This window comes from Symsagittifera roscoffensis, chromosome 2 (assembly GCF_963678635.1).
Source record: "Symsagittifera roscoffensis chromosome 2, txSymRosc1.1, whole genome shotgun sequence".
Classification (NCBI taxonomy): Eukaryota; Metazoa; Xenacoelomorpha; order Acoela; family Convolutidae; genus Symsagittifera; species Symsagittifera roscoffensis.
In genome coordinates, this window is record NC_087063.1 from 21,169,225 (window position 1) to 21,193,945 (window position 24,721).

At 34.5% G+C, this 24,721-nt stretch overlaps 1 protein-coding gene across 6 annotated transcripts in view; it reads right to left on the bottom strand.

The window, feature by feature from the left end:
- LOC134838902 (chloride channel protein D-like) overlaps positions 1 to 14,727 on the bottom strand; it is an 83,054-nt gene extending 68,327 nt beyond the window's left edge. For 3 of the 6 annotated variants that reach the window (XM_063854213.1, XM_063854212.1, XM_063854206.1), the window contains exon 1: positions 13,388 to 14,727. The gene's annotated coding sequence lies outside the window, so the exon portion shown is untranslated. Of the gene's footprint in view, positions 1 to 159; positions 185 to 1,727; positions 1,967 to 5,299; positions 5,742 to 13,387 lie in introns of those variants that run through there. The other 3 variants (XM_063854207.1, XM_063854209.1, XM_063854211.1) reach the window with 3 other exon arrangements.
- Positions 14,728 to 24,721: the final 9,994 nt, after the last annotated feature.

A 24,721-nucleotide genomic window follows, 5' to 3' on the forward strand; every position in this document is an offset into this window, starting at 1 on the left:
AGAGCTTCATGTTTTGATCCCATGTCACATAGCTCAAAATAAATGCTGCTAGGCACATAATTTGACAATATTTTTGACCAGGTTCCTTTAAAAAAGAGCTACGGTGAGAACACATTGCAAGCGGCTAAAGTTGGTGTGTATGGCGGCCCGGTTCCTTACCTTATTCAATAATTGATTGCAAAGAGTTGGATCCATGCACAAGATAATAGATACATATTTGATACGCTTTGACAAGACAGGTGCAATAACGCAAATACTTTGAAAAAAATCAAAAAAATCGAATTTTTTTGAAAATCCTCCCCCCCCCCCCCCCCCCCCCTCGAAAAAATCCTAGATCTGCCCCTTATATGAACTGAAACAGTGGTGAAAAAATTGAAAAAACAACTTGTCATATTTTTATTGAAAAAAAACAGCATCTTCTCACTATTTTATTTTTACAAGACAAATATTAATATTAAAAATACGATGAACGATATTCAGAGGCAAATTTAAAAAGCGGATGGCCGGAAAATTTTTCAGGAAGTCGATTTAAACTTCGAAACAACATCGATAAAAAATATCTGCGCTAAAATCGCCCAAAGACAGTTTCTAGATTGAAAACTTCTTTTGAGTAAAATTGGATGTCGCAAATGACATAAAATGGGAAAGAACTATTTTGCCATAAGGTGGGGATTTTGAGTGGTGAGATGTGATGGGGCCGGGGAGGGTGGTGGTGGGGGTGACAAAAGTGGTGCTTTAATTTTTTGAGAACTGAGAATTCACTTCAGCGCCATCCTTTTTTCAATTAATTTCAACAATCTTAGATTCAATGCCGATGCAAAAACATAAAACTAGTGACAGAAATATAGACTAAGGGGCTATTAATGAGATGTTTTGACCGCTTAGGATGAAATAGTCTTTCAGAAAGAAAGGGTTTGATTGCGTATTTGGTTACAAATTAGACGAGGGATAAGACTGTTCATCCGATAGGGGTTACAAACATCTACTCCATTGATGTTTGACGTCATCAAAAGAAAAATAGGAAGCACCATTGCTACAACAGATCTCAAAAGTTCATTCACAAACAAGTACATTTTTATTTTTAGCCAGCAGACTGCGAGGTATTTTTGTGTTTCAAATTTCATGCCACACCTCACTTATTCAGATAATACTAATTCCAATTCGGCATTCTTCCCGAAACTTGATATTTTGCTCATTAAAAAACTGCAAAAAAGTATTAAAAAAACTTTGCAAAACATATGTAACATCAGGAATGCAAAACATGTGCGAAACTGTTATAAGCGAAAACCTTCTAAGCACCAGAATATTCTCAAAGAAAAATTCGCTGGCCACAAAACTTTTTGAGCCAGAAAAAAAACGAAGTGAATAAATTTCCGTTTCGCAGTCAATAGGTTTTTCGTTTTAGGCTTACAGCGATGTTTATTTGTTTCCTGGCGGTCCCAGTCCATACAACCAACTAAAAAAAATTCTAACAGCTCATCGGTAATCTTCTGCAAACAGTTATCTGCCACTATCTTCATAGCTCGTAATTTTTTTTGCAAAATTGTCTTCGCAGCAATAGCCTCTTCTTGAAAATGAACAGATAGTTAGTTAAATTAAGAGCACCTATGCGATGAGTAGCCGCTTTCTGTAAAAATTTCAGTGAAGATAATATTTCAGTATGTTACATCAACAGTCTTATATGTGAACATAATAAGCGTGTGTAAATGAAAGTGGACTTAACTTACCTCCAGCATCTTCTCATGTTCGTAGAACTTATAAAACGCTAAAAAGGGATAACCAGAAAATATGGAATAAATTATAAATACATATCTATTATTTGTAAAATATTTGAACGTGTTAAGTCATCACGCAGCATTGCGCATATAACAAAAAGTTATTCAACTTTCAGCAGTAAATATAAAACAGGTGCATGGTTAACTGATTTCTCGACAGTTCTCAAATCTATATAATTATTAGACTGTAATTGAAGCAATACACGCAAAATTAAAATTTACAAAGGACTTCAGTATAGATTGAAAAAACAGCAGCTATTTTGTCGTATTAGTTGAACCAGATCATGAAGCGACTTGGTATGTATGTAAACTGTGTCAATCTAACTCAATGAGCAAAACAGAAACAACTGGCTTGATATTTGTAGAGTTCTTTTTTCACCTCCCATCTATAAAACGATTTGAGATGATATACAGAACATTCCAATTGATGAAACTTTCGACTCTCATATTTATTGACTTGCTCTTTTCGAAAAGATTTAAGCCGACCATAATTCATTGAAATTAACAACCGACAAACTAGAGCGACGTATTTACAACGACACAAAATTTTTACTAGTTTACATAATTCTTACATAATTCAATTAGATGAATACAGTTTTAAGTAAATGGTTTTGTCTTGCGGTTTCTTTGGTATCGTATTGGTATTTTTAAAAATACAAACCAATCTGAAGCTGAACTGTGAATATGAAATTTTTTCGAAATCAAGCAAGGATAGCCTGTTGCTGTGTAAATAGAACTTTTTTTTACTTTTCGTCAAACTGAAGTCAATTTTAGCGGGTGGAGTGATTCGAGATCTATAGAAACGCAGATAAAATTAGTGAATTTGGTATGATCGCCTAAAAACAATTAAAAAAGATTTTTTTTTCTAAATTTTTGCACAATAAATTTATACTTTTTTGGAAAACATTTTTTGCCAAATAAGCGCTAAATGAAACATCCAAAATTAGTTTTTTTTTTAAATACTGAAATCAAGTTCTTTCATCTTATAAGTCTGGAAAAAATAATAAATTTCTATATAACGAGCGTTACTCAATCGCGTTAAACGCTCGAAGTTAAACTAAATCTCGAATTTTCAAAACAGTTTTTCTCACTATTGGGATATTTTTTCAACATTTTAAAATTACGTTTAAATCACGACCGAAAAATTTTAATATGATATATCATTCGACCAATTCCGATGATATTTTGTGGCACCTGATTTTGCGAGGAAAACAAAATAAACATAAAAAACTAACACCATTCTCCATTTTCAATGGTCGGAACAACAACCTGATTTTACAACAGCATCCGGTTGCTGTATAAGAAGCAGTTTCAACTATGATTATCAAGGTTTATAAAACTCTTGAAAATAAATTGCAGAATTATAATATGGTATTGTTCTGACCACGTCACAAAATGTCGAGAAGGAACTATGGCGTAAGGTGGGTTTTTCAGATATTTTAGTTATTCAAGGAAAGCTTGTGGAAATTCAAGCGTGGTATCACGGTTACGCCCTTCTAGTCGTGATTCGGATTCCAAAAAAGTGGTCTGACTGAACTGTAAAGACTCAACTTAATCAGACCCCGGCTTTTTATACTAAATTAAGAAAATATATTGGACAGACCAGAAAATCAGCAGACTACCTATCTGATTTTTCTCTTGCGTTTTTCCGTTAAAATTCCAATTCTTTGGAAAACTAATTTCAATCAGCTTCCTTTTCCAAGAAAATTGCAGACAAATTTCAACAGACACTTTTCAAAAAATCGTTCAACAGGTAATCTTGATTCATTTTTTTCATGGATATGATTTTAAAAAATGTAGCAAAGAGTGCTTTTTAACTCAGCTTCATGAATCTCAGACAAAAGTCGTACATAATCTAGTGTGCTATCATATTAAATGTCTGTCAGTCCTTGCGCCGATTCCTATTATTTTTTAAAATTGTGCATTTAATATGATAGCTTAATCGATTATCCTAATACTTTGTCTATGAGCTTCCTGAATTTGAGAAAAAACTACAGAATTTTTCGTTATCACGTCCATGAGAGTCGGTGGAACGAAAATTACAGTTAATGAATACTTGGCTATTCAAGTCTTAGAACAATGATTCAACGCAGAGGGAGTACTCGGTCGCTATGCAGAGAGAGCAAAAAGTAAACTTACGGGTTTTCAATCTTTTTATATTTGAAGAGATTGTGACCATTTATACGACCCAAATCGCTTTTAAAACTTCTTCGTAATGATCAGTTCATTGTGCTAAATTTTTTCTTAAAATTACCCTGCTTTCCTTATACGAGCGAGCTTGAGACGGTAGCGGTATACGGTTGATCCACTTGTTTTCAAAGAAAGCTGTACATTTTAGTACAAAATTTTGTGAAATTTTTTTGTAAATTGCTAAGCATTGATGTTCATCGAGTCTCAATTACTGCTTCCTAATATCAAAGACTAGAACATGAATGGAACTGTATGAAGTCAAGTCGGCACGGCCAAGTGGCAAAGTTGAATAACTAATTGAGACCGTTTAAATGAAGAACGTTGAAGGGAGCGCAAATAACACAGGTTTTCTAGGAATTGAATTTTTAGATTAGTCAAGACGTTTAAACCGTCATCCACTTTGTGCAGCTATTCAACTTGCTATGATTTTAAAGCTACGAGGTGTCCAGGTGCCAAAATGACTTATTAAACTCAAATTTTTCCAAGTTTTCTCATTTTTTTTTTAAATTTGCAATGTAAGAAAATGTGTGTTTTAATCTTATGAGGAAAAGGGAATTTCAAAAAACGTTCACCCATCCAGTGTTAAGTTAAGTTCAAACAAAAGTTTTTCATTTAACAGCAAATATAAGAGATTCAGACTGTTCTTGGTGGCTAATCGCGTCTGAAAAGCTGTAACATAAAATCTCACGGACGGTTTTTGGGTAAATTGATTCTGCACCATTTTAAAACAGGATAGAAAACCTAACTGAAACTATAATCACGGGATAAAAGAGTCAAAAATCGTAGTCTGATGAATATTCCTTTTAAACAAGCATTGGCTGCAAAAAGATGGAATCAATCTTTTATAGACTTTGGCAAAATTTAGATGGCAAATTTGATTTGACACCGCAGTACCATCTTGATAAAAACCATTTTTTAAGCAATAAAGCTAAAACGCTCAATATTTTTTTGCGTTTGAGATGTCATCCTGATCTATTTAGCTATTTGGATATGTAATTCTGAGCTACTTTGAACTAACGATAAGAAACAAAAAGATCAGACGGTTTCTGTTCCAACCAAGTTTATCTTTACAAATATTTTGCTAAAAAAATGTAATTTTTTTCTCAAATTTTTTTGCTGTTTTAGGGTTGTTGTTTCTAATCATTAATCACTTTAAAAGCAAAAATCTCCTAAAGTTGTCTCTTGCTGGCGGCGAGTTTTTTGGTGTTAGATAGAAAGCATCTAAAACTATTAATGAAAATGTCTTTCAATGAAACATCACTCAGCGTCGTGCGATGATTGTTTGTCGCCTGATTTTATGAAAAAAATGTCTAATGAACTCGAAGGTATCTTACCTGTCTAATTAGTAATTGTAATTTTTGGATATGTTGGACTTTATAATAGTTTTTTCAATGAAAGATCTCTTTATTAGCGTTATGACAGTCAATTTTAGAAATTAAGATCATGTTCTTTATTTTGAAAAAAGGGTCATTTATTGTACTTGGAAACAGCTTATTTGAGGGTAAGTTTCAAATATTGGAATGACATTTGCAATAACGCAATCAAACTATCGCAAAGTCGGAAGATTTTGAGAGGATTAAGGTCGCGGGGAAACAGTATTCCAAAAACGACAGCGCTTAAGTATGAAAATTGGGCAACATTAATATTTACAGGGGAGATCTAAGTTGAAATTTGTGAATTGTAACAATGGCCCGTCTGTTTTGGGAAATTTTGTTGAAGTCCATTCTAAACTAAAGCGATAAGGCTAGCACAAATTTGTTCAAGGAAAACGAGTCAACAGGCAAGGCAGCCTCAATACTATTTTACAAGTGTCGGGACCCAGTCTGTATCTGGCATGTGAACACTTACAAGGCAAATCTGGGCTCTTAACGATAGAAGTTGACAATTCCAACTTGCTAGCTGTTGCTCGACTTGCTTGAACAAACTTCAAATTTCCTTCACTAGGTATAAACTGAGAGCGAGCTTTTTCTGTGCTATTTCTTTCGGTCCTGTTTTAAATTTGTCTCAGGTTTTTGCTTGCCTGAAAATCAAATACTCTTTTTCACGCAAAACAGTCTGAAAAGGCAAAGACTTTGCCTGTCTTGGAGTATATGGAAAACTCTGAAAAGAAACACAAAGCAGCGATTTACGTCATTAAAGTCAACTCAACAGTATTAAGGCGGAAAAATGGATTCTAGTTATTTATGAGTCCTCTAAATCTATCCAAGTAAACCTGAACCCACTTAACTAAATAGAGGATTAGATTTGGGTATGATAAATTAATCTGGGGCTAAACTAAAGCTACCTTCACTTTTAACAGTTATTGGTTGTAGGAATGCCTTTTTGGTTAGTATTTATTTATCAAGCACACGTGAATAAATCTGAGAATTGGAGGGCAAAACACAATTAATCAGTTTAATACCATGTCACATTGTTCCAAATGTGCCAATAGCCACAATAAACTTTGGAAAAGTTATCTATAAATTATGATTAAGATATTAGATTACTAATCTATCTAGCGGACAAAACATGTCCGACGAAACATCCAAAATTTACCAACTAATAGCTGATTGTTTAGACGATTTGACTTAATAAAAGCGTCATACCTAAAACATAAAAACCACCTGTTCTGAAAGGGATGATACAATTTTGTTTCAGTTTGGAAAAATAAAAACCATGAATGCGGAACCTTGATCATAATGTTTACCACCAGATTAGCGAATAACAGATATAATCAAGGTATAATAAATACTACAATGCTAATCTTTAGAAGTAGAGGTTATAACAAAAACGCTAACAAGGTAGGTTGCTAATTTGAGCTCGAGGCCCTGAATGTTCTGCCCTCCATTAGTAAATATGATTTAGAGAAAAAAATACAAAAAAATAAATTGTTACTTCAATATCTATTGCAATTTTACCCCACACGCAGTTCAAAAATTTAAGTGGACTATTTTGAATCAGATATCCCTCCGTAAATTTAATTGGATTGAGTAATGAGCCGCAATAATTAACCGCCCGTGCAACACGTTAAAAGAAGATGCAATTTTTACTCGCATAAATTATACCAAATGAAGCAGAATGGGTGTTTTTTAAAACCCCCGTACTTTAAGATATTTAGAACAAATGAAGTATTGTTTAAAGTTGGATTCAGAGCACAAATATCTTTCAGATGGTATAAAAATTCGGTCATAACTGATAAGCCTAAAAAACGAAATATATCGGGAAAAAATGCACCGGAAAAAAAGTTAAAAAGTGTTTCGTCGCATTCTTCGATATCGGAACAAAAAGAATGCTTGTATCAAACTCAATCCTTCAATTGTCTGACTATCTTTCGAATTGTTTTAAGTGAGTTTGGCAAACAACCGGGATAACACCTAACAATATCCCCTATGCCAATTCAAGTTCTAAATGGTATGATTACTCCGACAAAGAGACGGAAACTTTGTGCTCGATGTGGTTATTTCTTCGATAAACTTCGACTTCTCAACTAGCCATCTTTAAACGGATTTTTTTTAAATACCATCTTAAGAAAATGGACACCCTGCTCTCAAATTTCAAAAAATACTTTTACTCTGATCATTTTAAAAATTTTAAGTTACGCAATTGGGTTTAAAAATTGACAATTTCAATAACGTCGGACAATTAATCAGCGATATATTTCGGGCTATTAACGCGTTAGTGGCTATTTAACTGGCTCAAAAAGAGTTCCGAATTGAAATGAGTCAAGCGTCTTGGTTTTATTGATGCGTTAATAAACACTGAATACATCAATTTCTACTTTATACTGAGATGAAGATGTTTTCAAAAAGTTACGAAAAAACAAGTGAACATTTTTGCATTTTTTCTGAAAACTTAATCAATTTTAGAAAAAAAAATTTTCATAGGTGTTTAAAAAGAATCGGAAAACTCAGGGATTCCGTCTTGAACGAGTAGTCTTGCTGCCATTAAAAAAACATTATTTGACAAATACTTTGCCTCTGTTCATTTTGGATTTCTTTTTATCCTACCAACTTAATGCGTTCATGCAGTTTTGGAACGAAATCGCACAGTAGATCAGTAGAAATTGGCAGTTATTGCTTTTTAAAAGCCAAAAAAATTAAGTGAGACTTTAAAGATGTTATGAAAAAACTGCCTTAGACTACTATTTCGAGTGCCAAAAACTGGCTGAAAAAAACTACCAAGCAAAAATTTTGCTCATATTCTTTAAAAGCTTGAGAAAGAACCCGACTTTTCCGACAGATAGTTTGCACAAAGTTATTGAACTGGAAACACAAAAACAATTGAGTGAAATTTACGACCCTTTGACTTCATACCTTAGCAGAAACCCCCATGAATTGTGCATGTTTGCAGCAGAACTAAAAGCTGCACAAATGATTCAGTGATTTTGTGAAACTAGTTGATAACCCGAAAACAGTCAATATTACGATTTAATAACGCTTGCTAATCGCAAGCGTAATCATCGGAATGGATCGAAAGATATACAACAATGTAGTCCTTTCAGTCGTGATTTGAATGATTACCAAAACTTTTGAAAAAACCTCCCCAGTATTACAAAAAAAACGGTTTTAATTTTTCGAGTTTTAGAATAATTTCGAGCGATTAAAGCGATCGAGTAAAGCGATAACAACGCCAATTAAATTGGTGATTTAGGCTATAAAACACATTATTTTTAATGAAAACAAGTCTAAGAAATTTCCTATAGCGCTTCCTAAGCGATAATAACTTCTATTGAATTTTTTTGAACTTTATTTTTGTTTTTGTTTGTTATGCCTTTTTTGAATACAGCTGTTATAGAGTTCGCCTAATGTGCTAACTTTCTACTTTCTACGGGTGTCAGTGGTTCTCCCATCGCACGACACACACGACACTACACTAATTTAAAGAACTTTTTTCTAATTTTTGTTCATGTGGTCGTAGCGTTGTGCTGCTTGCACAGCAACTGGCTATCCTTGATTAAGGTATGATCTTATTTATCGTCAAATATCGATGAAAGCAAGCAGTTTCCCAGCCAATTACACAAACAGTTCGTCACACAGAATCACATTTGCTACCCTATGCAAATGTGATTCCGTGTGACGAACTGTTTGTGTAATGTAGCTTGCGATTGTTCTTAAGATGAACTGCAATGATAAAAATGGCAAAAACTGGAAATAATTCACACTATTATAGACGGAAAAAATTTGAAAACTGATACTCAGTGGAAGAAAACATTACAAAAGCTAAACAACAACATTGTTCGCAAAGAAGCTTAGTCCTATCAGTTCTTGAAACATTGACAAAATTGAATGAACTCTACGGCCAATTATTTAATGTTTCCGTTAAAAATTTTCATCTCAGAAATCTGCGTTGCATGAAGTGTTGCAGGAACTGTTAATTCGAAATGTTGCTACAAAATTCGAGAGAAAATGAATAAAACTAGACTAGTGATTTAATTTTGGGCATCTCAAAAACCCTAGTAAAATTTAAAAAAAAAAAAGGCAGTGTAATTTGGTCTCGATATTTAATGGAGAATCATAATTTCATGAAGAGAAAAGGATTTTGGAACAATAAAAGCAAAACTATACGAGGCGAAGCTGCACTTCGCTAAAAAGAGCAACAAAAAACGGCAAAAAAAAGAATTTTTAAATATGCAAGAAAAAACGAGTTGAAATAATTGAATCGCCGAATAACTTCGACTCTGCGAGATTATAACCACGGACATATTTACCAAAACTCAGTTGCCGTAACGACCAACAATCCACCCCTGTTTGGATTACACTACTTCCAGACATTCTTTAATAGGATTTACCAAACAAGATAGATGCCTTTTGTTGAACCAGTAATAGCGAACGCTGTTTGAAATCACCAAATCGAAAACTAAATGCACGACCAATTGAACACAAAATGGAACTCAGACATGTTCTCCATTCAAAACAAGATCGGATCTCATAACTTGAGCCTGTTAAAATTGAGTGCACAAGATTCTCGCAGGAAACAGAAGATGTTATTTTGAAGTTTTTGCTAACAACCGATTTTTTTTCCGGGTTATTATCAAAGTTTTTACGTTACGTATTTGCAATAAGTTTCAGTAACTTTCAAGCACTGAGTGAAAATAGTAATGAGCATCAAACCACGAACTTCTGGATAACGACTCACGGAGGCTATCTCTATCTCTATCTCTCTCTCTCTCTCTCTCTTTCTCTTTCTCTTCCCCCCCCCCTCTCTCCTCTCTCTCTCTCTCTCTCTCTATCAAGCTCTCGCTCTCTCTCTCTCTCTCTCTCTCTCTCTCTCTCTCTCTCTCGCTCTCGCTCTCGCTCTCGCTCTCGCTCTCTCTCTCTCTCTCTCTCTCTCTCTCTTTCCCTATCTGACCTCTCTCATACTGTCCCTCATTAATCAGTTCACAAGCATGTTGTTTGTTTCGCACAACTCAAAACAAACTAGAGATAATGACACTAATAATTCAAAACTTCACAGCAAAAGCCCTTTCCTAGAAATTTATTCTCATCATTGAAAGATAAAAAAAATGGCTGTGAAACTTACATGTCTGAAAAAAGTCGACTCACACTTTTTTCTAATCAGAATGAATAATTTCTATAGGAAAATTAATTGTGATCATTAATTCATTCATTTCAATTATTTTGAAACTTGAAGACAAACCATTAAATGGTTTAAAAAGTGTTTTAATTGTTATCTGAAAGCAAGAGCTACGGAGTTATGGTTATGTGCAACAGGAAAAGCAAATTTAACAGTCACTCTGGCAGCCAGACACCTCAGAGATTTACAAACAAGCCAAATGCTGCACAAAACGTTTGAAATGTTTTAGAAATGAATTGTGATCAAATTCCTCTTAATATTCACAAAACGACAGCGAACAAATTAAGATTGAAATTGTTTGACACTTTGGTGCAATAAACGTGAGCTTCGGAAAGTCCCGAAAATAAACAAAAAATTCTCATCAAAATGGAATCATTTCCTTTTTTTGAAATCTGTCAATCAAATACCTGTCAACTTTCTAGGTGATTCTTAATTCGTGAGAAACCTTCGCCCAAATATCATATCATCCATAGCGGTTAAGAGGTTAAGAACTATTGCCGTCACGTCACGTATAAGCAAAAACATAACTTCAAAACTTCAGTTCGAATCAAAGAACGGCATTATCAGTGTCAAAAACTTATTAACAAATTTTATTTATCAATGGTACTATCAAAAAACGTAACAAAGCGTACGCTGTCATTCAATCAGTGGATAAAACTAAAATATTTCAAAATAAATTGATAGCAATAACTTGAAACATAGCCAACAGACATGAACGCAATCCGAGTCATGAACGGCGGCAGGAAAGAAAACAGACATGTTTTTTGAAAAAACTTATGAATTTCGAACTTGAAAACAAAGTCTTTAAAATAAAAATCGCCCAATCTAAAAACACTGTATAAAAGTTTTGTTCTGCTGGTAAATCTGAAAATTGAATTTTACTTTGGAAACTAGCCTAAATTTCGAAACCAAATTTTAGTGCGAACAACTTTTAGAGTGAAAAAACTTTCACTTTTTCCTGAAAAAAAATCACGAAGACCTATATAAGAGTAACCACTACGTTCATGACTCTTAAAGATAAACAAATTCTAGGATTTTTAAACACAGTCGCAGCGGAGCTTCGCAAAACTTGTGCTACAAAAGAATATGTCATTTTTCACAAAAAAAATAAATGATTATATTTCAACTCAAGCAAATGATTTAATATCAAGGGCGCTTGTTGTAATCCTTTAGAAACTCTTGATATCAGGCAAGTCAACATTTTGAATCATTTATAAAGAAAACTCCGTTCATCGCTCTTTTATACGAGAAAAATGATAAACTAAACAAAAATTTGCTGAAAAAATTTATTTACACTCATGAAAACAAATTATCGAAATTGAATTTATAAAAAATTTTTGGCCAATCCTAGAACTAAAAAAATTCTTTTTTCATATCTAGAAGATGAAACAATGATGATGATACAAAATTGTGGTCTGAAAATTCCCAAAATATACAGAGAAAATGCGCAAAATACTTCAAACAAAATTAACTACAAGCCCATCAGGAACATTAGAACACAAGCATACTTTATTCGATAAAAGACAACTTTAAGCCTTCCTTAAGATACAAGCCTACGATTCCGTATAACTAAGAGATGAAAAGAAAAACAAATCTGAAAAAAATATATTTATTTTAGAATAGTTGAATCAAAACCTTCCATACAGTTGCCATAAAAATAATTTGCAGAAAACCTATAAAGACTCTTGAAAATTTCAAAATTAACCCAAATAAACCATTCCTAACATACACGCAGTTTTTAAACAAGGGTATGATGATTTGACTACAAATATAGGTGAAAAAAGCCCGTTGTCGAACAAGAAATAAAAAAAACTCATATACTCTAAAAACATTTAATCCAGAAAAACATAGCTATTGAATACGCTGGCAACACTTTAATTCTTTAGCGGGCAAAAAATAGTCACATCAAAATTAGAAAATTATCAAAAAAAAACATTTTCCGGAAATTTTATTGGATTAAAAAATAATCAACCATATTTCAAACAACCCAAATTGTTATTACCTGGAATCAATTGGCGATGAAAATTAATCAACGAGTATAATTAGTTTTTTTACACTTATTCCAAAAAGTTAAGACGACAAATAATAACTAGAATCTATGCAGCCGAAAAAAAATCTGACATCTAGTTGGAACAATTTTTCACAAGTAAAAGAAATTTTTGGTAGCAGAAAAACCAAAAATGCTTAACTATAGTGCTCAAAGAATAATTGAATAACTTTATAAAAGATTATTGAAAAACTTAATGAAATGAAACATAAAGTAACTTAGAAGACAAAAATTATGACAAAATCCACATAGCCAACAATAAGCATATTTTCTTCTGATTTTTTTGAGATTTGGTACATTTAGTATAGTACTGAAGAAATAAACTAGGAAAAACATTCGGATGATAAAACAAAACTATGGATTTATCTGTCTACCGTGACGTGCTGCAGTCCTCTAGTAAACAAATTCAAGTAGGGAAAAAAGTCGGCTGCAATACGGTTGCTTATCGGAAGAGCAAATATTGCTCGACATTTTAATCCGGCGGTTCGTTGTGATACCTGATGTTGCGTGGAAAAATTGGTAAAAAAAACCACGAGTATCCTGCTCACGAAATTAACCCAGCTAAAATATGTTATAATAGAATAAATCAAGAATTCAATTTACTATAACGAGAGGAAAATTTCAGCAGTTCAGATAAGTCAAGCTCAAGCCTTGATCGACTCCATGCTCGGTATCTGTAAAATCACGTCCGTTTCTCGATTAGTGTTAATAGCATAATCCTATGCACTTTGATAGCATTTCCATTTCGTTCAGCACTAGATTTCCATTTGGCAGAAGAGTAAATTAAAGTGAGGTTTTAAAAAATATTTGTAGTGAATCTTACCTTTCAACCAAAAACTGCAGAGCAAAACCAGATTAACATCAGTAAACTGTCGGTTCAGCCTTCTTCATTGATCGATTTGAGTACTTCACGCTATAGTAAATAGTGCAAAATGCAAGAGCATCAACATAGGAGTAAATTGTTTGAATAATTTTTTAAAAAGATTCTTCAGGCGAATTGAAAATCAATTTAATATGCGAACATCTTGTATTCTCAGGGACAGTTTGAAAGGTATGCTTGAAAACTGAAGTGTAATCTGACGTTTCAAAAGCGTTTTGTTTGAATTAGCAGCCAAAATTGGGTGAAATTTGAGCAGAGTAGCATAAAAAAACGCCACCGGAGTAAATTACAGCATTATTGTATTTGTTCATCTGAGCCGGTGAAAAGGAATTTGATCAAAAGCTCGCGTCTTTATTGCTTCAAAGTGAAATGTAGTGGACTGGACTGAATGAATTTAGTGTGAACATGGTATGAATAAAGTAGAAGTTCAAACGGGTTGGCTGCTTAAGGGATAAGATGTTGGCTATGGGTTCTGGAAATGAAGAAAGTAACTAGAGTGTGTAGTGGTAATTTAAGCCCTGGTGTTAGGGACGGACAATGGTTAATGGACGGGCAGGCTAGTTGGTATGTTCCCCACCAAAAGCGGAACAGGAATTTGACTTGACTATTTTCGAAGCTGTCCTGCTTGTATTTTTAGCCGCTTTTATTTTCCACCTTGCTGCTAACGAAATAGAGCAGATTAAAGCAAAAACTAGAGTAGATCATGAATTCAATGGACCAGCGCGGCGGGCAAATAAGATTTTTGGTAACAAAGAAAATGAGTAAAATGGAGAAAATAAAAGCGATAAAAACAGAATTAAGAAGTAAATACTAGAAACAACGAATCGGGGCATGGCAGCGGGAGGCTGATGCTGAGAAGCGTTTGCAATAGAAGTAGGGTTGTAGGAAGTTAGAATTGAAAATTAGTAAAGCCGGCTGCCGACATTTACTCTAGCTTTTCGTCTTTATAATCCGCTTCTATCCTCTCCATATAACCAAATCAGTTCCCTTTATACCTTTTGCCCAAATGAAGCGTTTCAATGCCTGTCCTCTTTTTTACTACTGTGTATGAGATTGTTAGATTGCATTTCACTCTGTTCCAACCGACTTTGGCCGATTTTGGTACGAAAAAAGCACGAAAATCACGCTAAATCAGGCCGGACTAACGAAAATGCGCGTCACTGAAATGGCAAATGAGTGGTATGGGAAGTTATATAGGCTTTCTAAAAGTACCTATCATTCAGCAAAGCTTTATATTTTCCAGCCAGCTTGCGTCGTAGTTGGTATGGTATTAGAACAACGTGAGTTGAAATTCCATTGGTGCGACGGACGTTTATGGTGTAATTCCCTTCTCCACTGTTTCAATTTATAGGATTGGCCACAAAATACGTGAAAAAATTACAATTTATTCAATCTGCTTAATCTGAGCGCCAAATTTTGCATTTTGTTGCAAATTGGAGATATGATAACATTATGCTATGCTATAAAGTAGACAAATTATCATTGTATAAATTATCCAATACGTCCTCTAAGCAGCTCCAGTACTCTTGTCAAAGTCAGTGAACGCCAATCGATGTCACAACAAAAAAACTGCAAACGCAAAAAGATACAGAAGATCCAATAAGACGACGAGACATGCGTTATGTTTAGAGAATGAAGATTGAAAGTAAAATTATTCATGTCAAAATTATACTATATCGGCCCAAAATTGCGAAGCATCTCAAGTATATTCAAAAAGGAAAAAAATCTAACAAGAGGCGAAGCTGAGCTTGTCACCACTTGCGATACAAAAATTAATGAATATAATTAAGAGCAAACGAAACGACAAATCAAAAAATGAAAAACAACCATCAAAAATCGTTTAGCGATTCAAAGAAAGCGTAGCATTGCAAGCTACCAAATAGACAATGAGATGCAAATATCAATCAATTCTCAAAAATTCAATCTCAGAAAAACAGACTAGAACCACAACTACTATCCTTAAGAAAGCGTTTTGAATTTTCCGTTCACTAGGCCAACAACACGTGGTTAGACGCCATTTGATCAGAAAACAAAAAATACCGAGAAATTCTTGTCATACAAAAATCAACATTTTACTTGAAAATACGAAAAATTCAATCTCAGAAAAACATACGAAAAATAAAACCACTGGCATTCAGCAAAATTTAAGTAATTTCCGAGCATTCGCTAAGCCAACAACACGTGGTTAGATGCCAACTAATCAGAAAACCAAAAAAAATGCCAAAGGAAACTGTTGTAAAAACAGCATTTTTTTTGGAAATACGAAACTTAAGTTACAGAAAAACAGACGAGAAACATAACCCCTAGCAATAAACAAGCCTTTAGTATTTTCCAGGCATTCACTAAGCCAACAACCATTGGTTAGACGCCAATAGATTCGAAAAGAAAAAGTGCCAAAGGAAACTGTTGTCATCCAAAATGCGATTGAAAAGTTGGAACTTTTATTTTTTTATAAAACCACCGGATTTCATGTAATCAAAACAGAAATAATCAATTTAATCGTTAAACCGATATAGAATAATTTCATAAAACCAACAAAGCATGAGCATAAACCAATCAGGTCAAAAAAAATTTCTAAGCAAAAAAAAACGGAAAATATACCACTCAGGGATAGTTAAGTAAAAAAAACCACAGGAATAAATCAGCACCACTTGAACATACCATGAAAATTACATACAGCACAGAAAAAACTTCGCCGTGTTATCTACGACGACAAAAGATTGAAATACATTTTTTTATGTATTTGGAATAAAAAGTATTTAAACGTAAAAAAGCATTTGGTACAAGTTTTAAGCACTGAGCATAAATATTATTGGGCATCAAATCACGAATTTCTGATTAACGAGTGACAGAGGCACAAGCCATTTGACTTCTTTCTCTTTACTCTCTATCGTGCTCTCTTTCGGTCTCGCGTGCTCTTTCTTTCTCTCGCCCCAAATTCTCTCTTTCTCTCTCTCTCTCTCTCTCTCTCTCATACTGTTCCCTCTTTAATCCGATCACAAGCATGCTGTTTATTTCGCACAACTCAAAACAAGCTAGAAATTTTAACGCTCATTCAAAACTTACAGCAAAAACATTTCCCTCAAACTTCTTATCGTCATTGACTGATAAACAAATGGCACATGGAAATACACTCAACTTTGAAAAAAATCACAAGTCAAACCGCGAAAATGAGCGTGAAAAAAATTTTTCTTGAAAAAAAAAACAAAATCAGCAAGACCTTCATAAGAGTACTCACTTCAGTTCAGTTCAGTTCAGTCGCCTTTTCCACCTCGTATAAGGTATTGGCGTCACCCATGTAGAACCGTCCGCCCATGTAGAACCGTCCACCCATGTAAGAAAGACGCGACGGTACACGTTGACCAGTTTTATTAGTTTTTCTGCTTTTTTCTTCATGATCCTCTCGTACGAAAACTTTACCCCACCTGGCGGCCTTTTCCAGGATGGATCTGGTATGGCCATGAATAGGATCTTGGGGTATCGACAGGAATCCATGCGCAGAACATGCCCGAGGTATGTCCACTGTCTGCGCCAGATGGTCTGCGAGAACGTCTCTACTTGATCGCTCTTTCGCAGGACCTCGGCGTTGGATACCCGGCCACACTTCGTTTTGGTGACTATATGAAGACACTTCATATAGAATACGTCGAATCTATGAATATCGGCTTGGATTACGTTCCAGTTTTCAAAAGCGTAAGAAGCAATTGTGAAGACACTGACCGTCAGAATAAGGATCTTGATCTTTGCATTGATATTTGATTTCGCGAACTGGGATAACTGGCTGAAAGCGGCCCAGGCGAGATTTAAGCGCTTAGTTACGTCAGCCGCGGTAGAACCGTCTGGGGTTATCTGACTACCAAGGTAGCAGAAATTGTTCACGGCCTCGACTCCCACCCCATTTATATCTTTTGTACCGGATATATCAGCGGTTTTCATGAATTTCGGTTTCTCGCAGTTTATATCTAGCCCGAACTTTGCTGCCTCGTCTGACAGGAGAGGTCATCTGACTCATTACGTTCATTACTCTTAATAATAAAACATCATCGATTTCAATTACAAATGTGTAAGACAAAGTGTTTACGAAAAATAGTCTAGGTCCCGATTACAAGACTTAAGCTTTCGAAAAAGTAAAAACTGCAAAACAAAATGGTATAAATTTGGGAAAAAAAACTATTTGCACTAACACAAATTTTACAAAAAGCTTTCAAAATGCTAAGAAGAAGCCACACCTTCCTGCGGGAATTAAGCCGACAACAATAAGCAGACACGAAAGTATATTAAACTCGAAGACTTTCAGTTTCCACAAAACACAGGTACCACCCAACTGGAATTAAATTTCTGGAATTTGTCGTCTGAACCAATGGTGTTACCCTTGCACCAAATGCCCAAAGAACTCTTCGAATTTATAAAGAAAATAAACTCAAATATTAAGAAAACATGAAATTCAAATAGTAAAACACGGCTAAATTTCTGGGAACTCAATTACTTGCTCAAAACCGGAACACACTGAAAATATTTTTTTGAACTTGAGTGAGGAAAAGCCTATATTTTCAGCATTTTTTGTGAAGCAGCAACTAAGCGGACAAAAACCAAGCACACAAACAGAAGTCTGACAACGATTTTTCACGCGCGGACATTTTTCCGATTACAAAAAAGGTCCTGGCAGGATTCAAACCTTTGTCTTTGTAGGTAGGTATCTTACCTCTTTGCCACATGAGCATATTCCTGTCTGAATTTTGACTTCATCTGAACCAAAGATGAAATGATTCTGTTAAACTAGTTGTTAACCCGAAAAAAGTCAATCTTCCGATGTGATAGCGCTTGCGAATCGCAAGCGTAGATAAAATAATTCAAAAAATTTGAATATGAAACTAAATTTTACAATATTTTCTGGACGAGAAAACTAATCAATTTAAAATGAAGATAGCAACTAAATTAAACCAAAAAAACTGTTACATCCAAATATATATATATATAAATTTGATATCTTTGAAAGCTTGAAACGGCAAAATGAGGAACTCCAGAGATCTAAATTGTAAAACTTATATGAAATTAGAACAATAAAAAATTCGGCTCATCATAGAAAGTTCGAAAAATGGACTTATCAGTAGTTTTGAGTACGAGTGTTAAGAGCGGACTCTGATTTGTACCATGGTTCAATTGCACCAAAATCGGTCGCGATTGTACCGAAAATATTCAACTTGAAATCTGAGTGTTCAATTTGCAATCCAATGACAAGTGAAACCAATTGACTTTTGTTCAAACGTGTTCTGAGCTTGCCAACATGAGGGTACAACTTTATACAAAAATTGTATCCCCTTACAGTTGCTGTGCCCACGTCGATCTGAAAACGAGGTAGTTGGCTTTGTAGTCTTTGACACAGAGGCGAAGCTTCGCTAAGCAAACACTTGCGAATACATGACAAAAAGTAGCTCTATAAAATGCAAAAATAAAAATTACAAATAAGCCTCGAATTAGTAAAAATTCGAACCTGCCACCAAGCAACTAAGAGTCTCACACACTCACCACTCAGTCACGATAGCTTAATAGACACCAAACACTAGCCATTAAAGATAAACCAGAGAAAATATGCTATGCAACTTCCAATGCTACAGTTAAATTTCCAAAAAACACTTAACGAACACTTTTAATTGCGAGTTCGGTTAGAAAAAAAGAACGTTCGTAATAACACACTATGCTGATCGCAAGTGTAAACAATTGAACAGTTTGTTAGTATTATAGCGACAATTTTTTTTGGTGCGCACAAAAAAAAAATACTACTCTATATTGGAGTTTTAAATTATTGGACGGATATGCATACAATACTAGAGCAACTCAGGGGCGGATTTAGGGGGGCGGACGCCCTTCCTCAAGTATTCGACCCCTTCCGACCCAAAGGGTCCCCCTTTGAACTATTTTGAGGTATCCATATTTGGCTGGCGGATTCTAAAATTTTTCTAAAGGCGCCAATATATACTACTTTTAAGTAGGAGCGTGCGCAGAAAAAACGCGATTTTTTGGTAAACATTTTCCAATCCCCCCCCCCCCCCTCGAGAAAATCCTATATCTGTCCCTGCTGCAATTAAGAAAATTGTTTAATCAATTAGGAAGTTGAAAATCCAGTTGCAGGAAATTGAAAAGAATCTAAATTTTTCCAGAAGTTGATAATTTCCTGTAATCTGCAACACTTTTTTTATTTTGTCCCTAATGAATGCCCCCATTGGAAGTCGAGTAAACAAGAGAAAAAAAAGAGCAGTTACCTGATAGAATACGATCAAAAATTACGCTTTGAGCAGATAAATAATCAAAGAAAAAACTTCTGGAATTACTGAACAAGTGACGACAAGTTGTACGTTGCACATGCCAGCTTGATATAAACTATAAGAGTACTTTAAAAGGAAAACCGAAGACAAGATTCAGAAAAACTCAAATTCTGAAAAATGTTATAATTGTAAAAGTAATTGCATCAAGACCAACTCAAAAAGTGACCTCACAACAAAAAAAATACCATCCATTTCTTGCGAGACATGAGCATGAAATTTCATAAAATGCAAAACCAACAGGAAATAGCACGCATCAATAAAGAGTTGTTTATATTTTCTGTGACGTTGAGAAATTAAAAACGTGGAGAAGACGAGCTTTGAGATACAATAATTGGAAAATTGATTAATTAGAGAATTCCGAGGATCACAAAAAATTTATATTCGGAACGAGGTCGAGCGATATGCCATGTTAAAGCCAATTTAGTCGTGATTCGAACATTTAAAAATTTTCAAAAAGTTTCCCCAGTGTCGAAAAAACCAGGTTTGAATTTTTTGATGTTTTGTCTAACTTCGAGCAAGCAGGCTTGTAATAGGCTCATAACATAGCTTATTCAACTAACTATTCCTTAGTTTTCCCGAAGTCAAATTAGTTATCAAAAACTGGTCTGGTGTCTTCTCGATTATAAAAATTTTTGCATTCTTTTCAGAATTTACATGAAGTTAAGAAAAACAAGAGGCAAAAATGAAAAAATCAACTTCAAAATTCAACAAGAATAGCCGGTTACTGTGCAAGTAGCACAGAATGTTCCAAACATAGTCTTAAAAAACACAAAAGTAATAGTGTCGTTTTTCAAATTAATGTCGTTTTTTCCGCGTGGCGTGATGAAAAGATCTGAACGAAAAGGTCGAATTTAGGCAAATTCGACGGTAATAGTAAACAAGGCTAATTGGGTGATATATTACAATAGGTGGTAGGTTCAATTTGAATAGCTGGATCGCTTTTTGTTATACTTCGCACATTGTTTATAATTTGTTTCAAAAGCCAATGAATTTTTGAATATCATTTCATCCGGCAGAGTAATGTATTTACAAAAACGATTAGTATAATTGATTGAAAAGAAATGACTATATTATGCATTATAGTTCTCAAACTTAATACATGCACTACACTGAAATTTACCACCTATTGTAACATATCACCGCTAAGTGGGAAACAGTTTTTGTTTAAAAATGAAGAGAAAAACTATTTAGAAAAATCGTACAGAAATTTCAATTCTGCAGAAGTTTTTTGAATTTTGGATTCCCAAACTGGCGCAAAAAACTCCAAAAACTAACTTTACTCTAAAAATAAACTTTCAGAGCTAAAATTAAGCATAAACAAGTTATTGCAAGCTTGCACGCTTACCTTATTCGCTCGATAATCGACCAAAAATCAAAAATTTGAAACCAGTTTTTCTCGAGAAAAATGTTTCAAAGTTTTTTAAAGTCGCTCGATTCACGACTGAAAGAGCCTTATTGTGACATATCACTCAACCCGTTCCGATGATAATTTGATGTTCCTGATTTTACGAGGAAAACAAAAAACACTAAAAAGCACCCAAATACTAAGTTCTTTCCTTTCAAATGGCCGGAACAAAAAAACTGCTGATTCGAGGTTGGGAATGTGGCTAGGGCTCATATGTCTTAACCTCTCCGCACTAGCCATAAAGCCTTACTATGAACTACGTTGCAGATATTTAAAACTTAGATATCAAGCAGTTAAGAATGCGCTTAAACAACGAGGATACACCTAGATAATACCATGTTTATATAAGGCGTCAACTGCACGTAAAACTCTTTCTAACATGTGCGTCTCTCAATGAATAAAGCAAATTGACCGAATTAAATTACGCTTGCACGCTTGTGTTAACACAAAACTATTTGATTCTAGGCAGCATCCAAGAAACTGTCGGAATTCAGCCTCGTATGAGTCTATAAGCAATTACTTTCATAAATCTGTGAAAAACAATTGGTTCCTTGATGATTTTTTCAAACTGCAGCCCGCTCCGCTGATTCACCTTCTCTGTTCTCTCTAGAACTTTCCACGAGATGAACAGTACAGCTCTTTTAGATATCCCTTTAGAATCCCTTTGCCTTTACGATCACCTTTGCATCAAAAACTCGCTGCGAACTCTTCAACTCCAAAAAAAACATACCTAACTCAGCTCAACTCGTAATTCAGCTGAACTTTCTAAGGCTGTGTTAATTCGCCATGCCACACTTCGGAGCTTTTCCGATGCACTTAAAATGGTTTTAAAGACTTCGCTTTGCATTTCCTTTTGCGTACTGCAACCTTCAATGGCTATTTGAGAAGTTCAACCTATAGACTTGGATGATATATCTGGACTATCGATGGAGATCAGTAGGCAGATTGCTTGACGGGTCCTAAGACGCACATTTGAACTCCAAGTAACATAGCCAACCAACAGTTGATCAAAGGCCCATGAGTTCAAGGAAACCAAAAAAATAGACTGACAATCGAATTTTAAAATCATATTTAGTTATCATCTGTAAGCTTTTCGATTCCAAAAATTTTTCTGATTTAACCTTTTCGATCAAGCAAAAGAAAACAAATTTGGGAAGTGGATTAATAGGTAATTTTTTTGTATTCAGCCAGGAAATCTCAATGTTAAAATTCACTTTGAAAAATAGTTATCACGTTTTCGTTCCATTTGAATTTCTTGGAAAGCCTTCTTTTATCAAAGGAATTTGACTTGAACTCGACAAGAAACCAAAAGTCAAATAGCAAAACCAAATTTGAGCGTCAACAGTTTTCCTGAAAAAAAACGCAACCCAAATAAATTGTCTTCACTTCTTTTATTGACACTTAAAGAATCTTGGCAATAGTTCCTATGTCCCTAATTTTCATGTCTTGGACATAATATGATTGCTTCAACATTGTCGAATTATTAGTCAGTAGGAGAATCCCAATTTTTCGTCTAACACCTTATTCTATATATTATTTTATACGCCTTTCTGTTACGGTTTTGCCATAAACTTGATTCATGTACCTGAGAACTGACCTGATTTTCAACAGCATCTAATTTTGGATCAAGTGAACAATCTCCCCCTAAATCAAAATAGGGAGATCGTTCACTTGATTAAATGTAATATTTTTCAGCAGGCCTTACTGCTTCAATTTTGCATTTAATTTTAGAGGGGAGATTGTCAACTAGGTCTTTCTGGGGGGGGGGATGTTGTTCACGTGGTCCCTAATGTTCATAAGTGCATTGTTCACTAGCTAATAAATCTAATTAAATTTTTTTCTCTCTTTGAAATGTCTCGTCCGTTACAAAATGATTAGCACTGATTAAAGTTACAATTTCTCAAAGCCTGAAAAACAAGCGCCATCGATCTAAGTGATAAACTAAATTGCTTGATTCTGCAACCCTCCAGCTTTCAAACTGCACTCAAGCTCTTAGGCTGAAAGCTTGTTTCAAGAAACTTTAATTTTGAAAATAGCTTTTTTCAAGATTCAATTAAACTAATGATAACCTATAAAATTTGAAATACGGCAAACGATTTGGGTGCAAAATAAAACCAACTGGAAGTAACATGTGTTTCTTCGTGTAAATTTTGATGCAAAGGTGATCGTAAAGGCAATCACAATAGGTGATCGTAAAGGTGATATATTACAATAGGTGGTAGGTTCAATTTGAATAGCTGGATCGCTTTTTGTTATACTTCGCACATTGTTTATAATTTGTTTCAAAAGCCAATGAATTTTTGAATATCATTTCATCCGGCAGAGTAATGTATTTACAAAAACGATTAGTATAATTGATTGAAAAGAAATGACTATATTATGCATTATAGTTCTCAAACTTAATACATGCACTACACTGAAATTTACCACCTATTGTAACATATCACCGCTAAGTGGGAAACAGTTTTTGTTTAAAAATGAAGAGAAAAACTATTTAGAAAAATCGTACAGAAATTTCAATTCTGCAGAAGTTTTTTGAATTTTGGATTCCCAAACTGGCGCAAAAAACTCCAAAAACTAACTTTACTCTAAAAATAAACTTTCAGAGCTAAAATTAAGCATAAACAAGTTATTGCAAGCTTGCACGCTTACCTTATTCGCTCGATAATCGACCAAAAATCAAAAATTTGAAACCAGTTTTTCTCGAGAAAAATGTTTCAAAGTTTTTTAAAGTCGCTCGATTCACGACTGAAAGAGCCTTATTGTGACATATCACTCAACCCGTTCCGATGATAATTTGATGTTCCTGATTTTACGAGGAAAACAAAAAACACTAAAAAGCACCCAAATACTAAGTTCTTTCCTTTCAAATGGCCGGAACAAAAAAACTGCTGATTCGAGGTTGGGAATGTGGCTAGGGCTCATATGTCTTAACCTCTCCGCACTAGCCATAAAGCCTTACTATGAACTACGTTGCAGATATTTAAAACTTAGATATCAAGCAGTTAAGAATGCGCTTAAACAACGAGGATACACCTAGATAATACCATGTTTATATAAGGCGTCAACTGCACGTAAAACTCTTTCTAAAATGTGCGTCTCTCAATGAATAAAGCAAATTGACCGAATTAAATTACGCTTGCACGCTTGTGTTAACACAAAACTATTTGATTCTAGGCAGCATCCAAGAAACTGTCGGAATTCAGCCTCGTATGAGTCTATAAGCAATTACTTTCATAAATCTGTGAAAAACAATTGGTTCCTTGATGATTTTTTCAAACTGCAGCCCGCTCCGCTGATTCACCTTCTCTGTTCTCTCTAGAACTTTCCACGAGATGAACAGTACAGCTCTTTTAGATATCCCTTTAGAATCCCTTTGCCTTTACGATCACCTTTGCATCAAAAACTCGCTGCGAACTCTTCAACTCCAAAAAAAACATACCTAACTCAGCTCAACTCGTAATTCAGCTGAACTTTCTAAGGCTGTGTTACTTCGCCATGCCACACTTCGGAGCTTTTCCGATGCACTTAAAATGGTTTTAAAGACTT